Source organism: Phasianus colchicus, chromosome 1, assembly GCF_987193195.1.
Source record: "Phasianus colchicus chromosome 1, bPhaCol1.hap1.1, whole genome shotgun sequence".
In the NCBI taxonomy this organism is placed as follows: domain Eukaryota; kingdom Metazoa; phylum Chordata; class Aves; order Galliformes; family Phasianidae; genus Phasianus; species Phasianus colchicus.
The window spans coordinates 157,527,902-157,534,040 of record NC_143436.1 but is presented as its reverse complement, the minus strand read 5'-3'; positions in this window follow the sequence as shown (position 1 = coordinate 157,534,040).

Genomic DNA, 6,139 nt, shown 5'->3' with positions numbered 1-6,139 from the left:
GATCTGTGGATTCCTCTGCCCCACTAGTCAAGGAACTGGGCCAAACCAGGCCGTAAACCACCGGCAAGTCAGTTGCTCCCATCCACCGTCAGCATTCCCCCTTTCTCAAGGCTGCATCCCAAGCCATAGTACCCAAAGCCCTGAGAGTGACTCCATTCGCAAAGCCATTCATTCAGCACATCCACCCTCCTCCTTTTGTGCGGATCCCAGTCACCAACTGAGAGGACAGAGGAGAACACAACTTATGCTCCCAATCCCTTCAGAAGTCTTCCCAGACCGCTGAAGTCCCTTTTGATCACCCGATAAATTCTTTTGCCTACCTCTTCATTTCCAGTGTTGAAAACCAGTAATGAATAATAATTGGAGGGCTTAACCACAAGAGTGATGTTCCGAGCAACATGAGCAACATGAGCACAGAGACCCTCTATTTCAGAAACTCTCTCCCTCTCTGGGATAGTATTGAATGAGGCCCAATAAGCATTAGCCAGGCCACAAATCATCTGTGCCTTCTCAGATCTGCCTGAGCCACAACATCCCTGTCTGAAATATCCTTTTAGGCTTTTGGTGTCTTTCAGGTGTTCTGGAGTGAAGTTCCATGATACTGAAGATGTCCATCTCTCTAAAGACTCCCACGCCATCTCTCTAAAGACTCTCCTAAGCCTCTCCACACACTCCTCTCTGCCACTCAGTATTGTCTGCTTTTGGGGAAGGCTTCTTCAAAATATGACAAATACAAATACTGAATGAAATGATGAACAGTACATTCAAGGAGACTGACACCATGATCACTGGATGAGCATTCAAAAACTGCATAAAGGATTCAAGGGAGAGACTTGGAACCTGTTTAAAAATCACAAGTTCTGTAAAACTAGAAGCTCCCTCTTCAAACAGGTTTAAAAGAGAAAGTGGAATCATTTTTTTTTCTCTTTACATATCAGTGCTCAAAGTTTATAAATATCCCAGACTACTGGCAGTCTGCCTGGACTTTCAAGGTCAAATTTTCAGTGAGCACCTGAAATATATAAACTTTCCCAACAAAGGTCTCTGAGAACAGAGAGATTTGTTCTAAAAAGCTAAAAAACCGCATTTGTCTGCATTCTCCACCAAGAATGTTAAGGGTTTACAGGCTGGTTCAGCCCATTTCCGTTGGGTGGAGGAAATTTGCAAAATCCACACCTCCAGAAAAGGGAAACAGGGGACCCCAAAATAATTAAAAGCAGCAGCAACAATCTGAGGAGAAACAAACTAATTTACTAATTATGGTATCAGAATGCAAGATAACACACAGAATGCAAGATAATACAATATAATTAGAATCAAAGCTAATAAGTAAAATATAATGAGAGAGAGTGTCTGAAAGGTGGATAAGTCTCACCATAACACTGAGGTGAGATGCATAGTCTGGCTGAGCAGCAGGGAGGAGAGCCTGACGAAGAAGGGCTCATCAGGTGACCTTGCCACGGGTTATATCTCCTCTCTAACCTCAAAGTCCTCTGGGGTATGTAGTTCTTCTTCTCTTCTGGATAAGTGCCCAGAACTGGAGTATTAACAGTTTAACTCCCAGTGTACTACATGATATTATGTTGTGGAATACTGATAACCAAAAATCATAAAGCCACGACAGACTGGAGTATTCTTATGTAAAGGAGACAACTAAAACACAATTGTTTGTGCTTCTTTTGTGCTTAAAATGGTTTCTAGAGCATCACTCGGAATCTATCTTAATTCAGCATGTTCACTCTCACACCTCTCTGCCAGGCCCTATTTCTGAGGGTAATGCACAGGTGGACAAACTGGTGGGAGCATTTGTTGTCCCTAATCAGTTTGCCCAACCATGGTTATCTCATGATTTTTACCATCAAAATGCAAAGGCATTACAGCGTGCCTTTCAAGTGACCATGGATCAGGCCAGATAAATCATACTGTCCTGTCCAGACTGTCAAACTGTTGCACCAGCACCCTCTGTAGGAGTTAATCCTCGAGGATTGAGCTCCTTAGAACTTTGGCAGACAGATGTTAGACACATACCAGAATTTGGGAAGCTTCATTATGTTCACATTTCTATTGATAATTTCTCTACCTGTGTTTTCGCATCTGTGCATACAGGAGAAAAGGCAAAAAATGTCTGTAAACACTTCTTACTGGCCTTTGCAGCTCTTGGGGTTGCTCGAACGATTAAAACAGACAACAGGCCAGGGTATGTAGCACATACTACCCGCTCCTTCTTTCAGCAGTGGGGTATTCAACACATGACAGGCATACCCCAATCTCCAAGCTATTATCCAGTGAGCCCATGGTACCTCAAAGGCCAAGCTTCAAAAACAAAAAGATGGACCCCTCAGGAAAGAGTAGCTAAAGCCTGCTATATTCTCAATTTTCTAAATCGCTGAACAACAGACAACCCTCCAAATTACAAGCATTTTGGCTGTAATACCTCAACTCCTGTCAAAGTAAAAGCACAGGTTGTGGTAAAAAAATCTGAGCTCTAACCAATGGGAAGGACCCTATTTGTTGATAACTTGGGGTCGAGGTTATGCTTGTGTTTCAACAGGAACAGGTCTGAGATGGGTACCAGCATGATAAGTACGGCCATCCCTTTTGTCATCTGCTGTAACATGATCACCGCACTTTCATCAGCGGTTTGGATTCCAGCTCAACCAAAACAGAACATATGGGTCAACCTCGCCAACAAGACAGGACAAGCCACATCTTGTTTGTCAACCGCGTCACCAGGGAACCCGTTCTCGACATGCTTAGTGGGACAACCTCTAGACAAATGGCCCATCCCAAGCTCTGTTCTTGGGATGGCACTTAGTATGAGCGTTGACAGATGGGATGGATGGGTACCCCATCTGCAACAGTGCAATCTTGAACCACAGGAACTGGAACTGTTGGGTTCAGTTAAAATGGATTACTGTTTGTATTTTAACTATAGTAGAAAGAATCAATCATTAGTTCAGTGTGTTAATTCTAGTTTAGCTGCTTATAGAAATCACTCTACTTGGTGTAATTATACCTCACCTAACATCTTAAGATCTAGCAACCATCTGCTTGGTTTGCCAGCAGGAGTTTTTCTCATTTGTGGGGATAGGGCATGGTCTGATATCCCCTCTCACATCAAATGAGGTCCATGCAGTCTGGGAAGACTAACTTTACTAATACCTATTATTGCCATGATTACTCACCACCGAAAGCGCCTGAAGTGAACTGTACATGCTTTTCAATCAGAGTGTAAAGATAATGTAGAATTTTGGAACCCTGGGGGAATAATAGCAGCATCCTTTTTAGCCCTAGGTGTTGCACCAGCTAAAGCATTGAGCACACTTAATAAACTTGCATGCTGGCTGGTCAAGCAAATGAATGCTACTTCCTTGGTTCTAAGTGGACTGCTACTAGATATAGTCTCAGTACAACATGCTACGCTACAGAATCATGCTGCTTTAGACTTCTTGCTGTTAGCTCGAGGTCATGGGTGTCAGGATTTTGGTGGCATGCATGATATGAACTTGCCAGATCATTTGAAATGAATACTTAAAAGCACTAAAAATTTGCAGAATGGAGTTAAGAAATTACAGGTTATGACAGGTTGGATACATTTGGAGGCCTCTTTGGAAGCCTGGGAGTGTGGATACAGATTCTGTTAAAAATAGGGTTAGTTTGTCTTACTGCTTTTCTCTGTGTTTTAATTTGCATTCCTTGCTTACTGCAGTGTGTTCAGAAAATGATACAAGATGCTTTAAATCACGCTATTTTCATTAGCAAAGAAGGGGGGGGATGTGGGAGAAGGAGAGGTTGGCTCAACCTCATCGAATGTCGACTTACTAATAATAAGACGCTGGGAAACAGAGATGGACAGAATAAACAGAAATGTTTTGTAGCTACATTATAAGATAAGCTCTCTGCTGTAATGAAGACTTGTTATGGAACTTGCTTGCTTTCTAGCCAATGGTTTGTTAGTGGAAATGTACAGAATGCGTGTGTTAGAATATTAAAAGTTTGCTTAGGAAAATAAAGGAGGGAATCTTCCTTGCACAAGAACCCTGTGTTGTGCTGCTAACTTCTGACACTAACTTGTGCCACGGGGATTTGTCCCTATTTGAGGCAAAAGGACAATTGCTTAGCAGTCTGGGCACATAAGAATAATATTACAAGCGTGATCCACTATCAATTGGAATTGTGTATGACTCTCCTATTCTGATGGAAAAATGGATGGGAGAGTTGCGCTTGCCAAAATAATTGAGAGGTAGAGGCGACTGTGGCTTGATCAGCTTTACAGCTGTCCTCAGTTATAGAACCAGACAACGCAGTGTGTGATTGAATATGCATAATAAAATAAGGAAGAGTATGGTGAGAGACATGATGTAAAATCCACTTGAGCTGTGCAAACAAGGTTGTTAACTTCCTTAGAAAAGATCCTTCAATCTGCTAAATGATACCTTGAACATACTAAGTGTCAAGTTATTATATTAAGCCTTTGTTCCACAAAAATTTGAAAAGCTCGAGCCACTGCAGCAAGTTCAACAACTTGACCCGTCCATGATATGCACGTCTGACTGCCATTGTGTAGCAGCTGCATGCAGAGAATCACTGCTCAGGGTGTCTTGCTCGAGCCATCTGTAAATACAGTAACAGCATTAGGTACTGGAACATGTGCAAGTAAAATCTTTGTAGTAAGGGATAGATCACTCAAATTATGCAGTAACTGATGACTGGAGATTTGTCCAGTATAGTCAGCCATAGCATTTTGTAAAATGAGTGAATGCGCAAGCATCTAATTATGTCTATTTTAGTAGTGGGTATGTAGATGCAATCTACATTTGTAGGCAATGTCAACCTCACTGTATTAGTATTGCAAACATCTCCACACGTAATGTAATGATTTTTGAAAATGTATGTGGTAAGAATATCCATTTCAGGATGATGAGAGAATCTTTTCTTGAGGTATCCCACTGACATAACAACCTAGATTGTTGATAGGAGTTTGATATTTTTATAAGAGATACTGGAAGTGATAAACAAACACAATGGCTATACCAATGTCGCAATCATGTTACTGCAGAGTCTAAACATTGTAGTGCTTTTGGTGTTAATTGTCTTTTAGAGGTTATATCTGGGTCTCTTTTGAGTAGCTGGAATAGAGGGTGTAGCTCTTGCATAGTAATACCCAGAAGCAGTCACAACCATTTGATGGCTCCTAATGATTTTTCAGATCATTTAATGTCTGTACATGAGGTATTATTTTGAGGATTAGCAGTTGAATGATATCAGATGTAATTTTCCATCCTAAATATTTCCATGGAGAACTGAGTTGCACCTTTTCTTCACCTATCTGGAAACCAACAGAATGGACTGCCTGCTGGACAAGCAGTAAAGCATCCTTTAGACCTTCTTCTTGTTCTGCTGCTATTAATCTATCGTTCATGTAATGATAAATAAGGATGTGAGGCCTAGCTTTTCATAGTGGTTATAATGCTTTTTCTACAGTCAATTGACATATTGTTGGACTATTAAGCATTCCTTGTAGTAAAACAGTGCAATGATACGGCTGAGCAGGGCTTTGTTGATTGATGGAAGGAACTGAAAAATCAAATCATGGTGCATCTTTTGGATGAAGTCCAATGGTAAAAAAATCACAGTCTTTTAAATTAATGACTACTATAGGCCAATTCAAAGGTAACATTGAAGGCAAAGGAAGACCAGGCTGCAGTTGCCCCCCCCACAGGCTCAATTAGTGTGCTGACAGCGCACAGGTTATTTAAAAGCCTCCACTTTCCGCCATTCACTTGACTTAATGATGGTAAGGTCCACCAGGCCTAAAAACTGCTGTCCTTTTACTAAGCATGGTAATGGCTTGTCTCTTCACATTTGTGTAGTCCATAACACGGCAGGTTTGTCTGTGCTCCCAAATCCACCAGTTCGGTCCCCAGTGCCAGGTTCAGCCATAGAATGAAAAGGAACTTGTGCTATTTTCTAGCATTTGGGAATAAAGCAAGGGAAAAGGCATCCATGCCATTATCTTAATCTCCTCATTGTAGTCAGCATCTGTAACTCCTGGTAAAACAAAAGTCCCATCCGTGTAGCAGAAGGACATCCTAATAAAAGGGCACTACGCCTGTCCCCAAGGGGGCCTGTTACACCT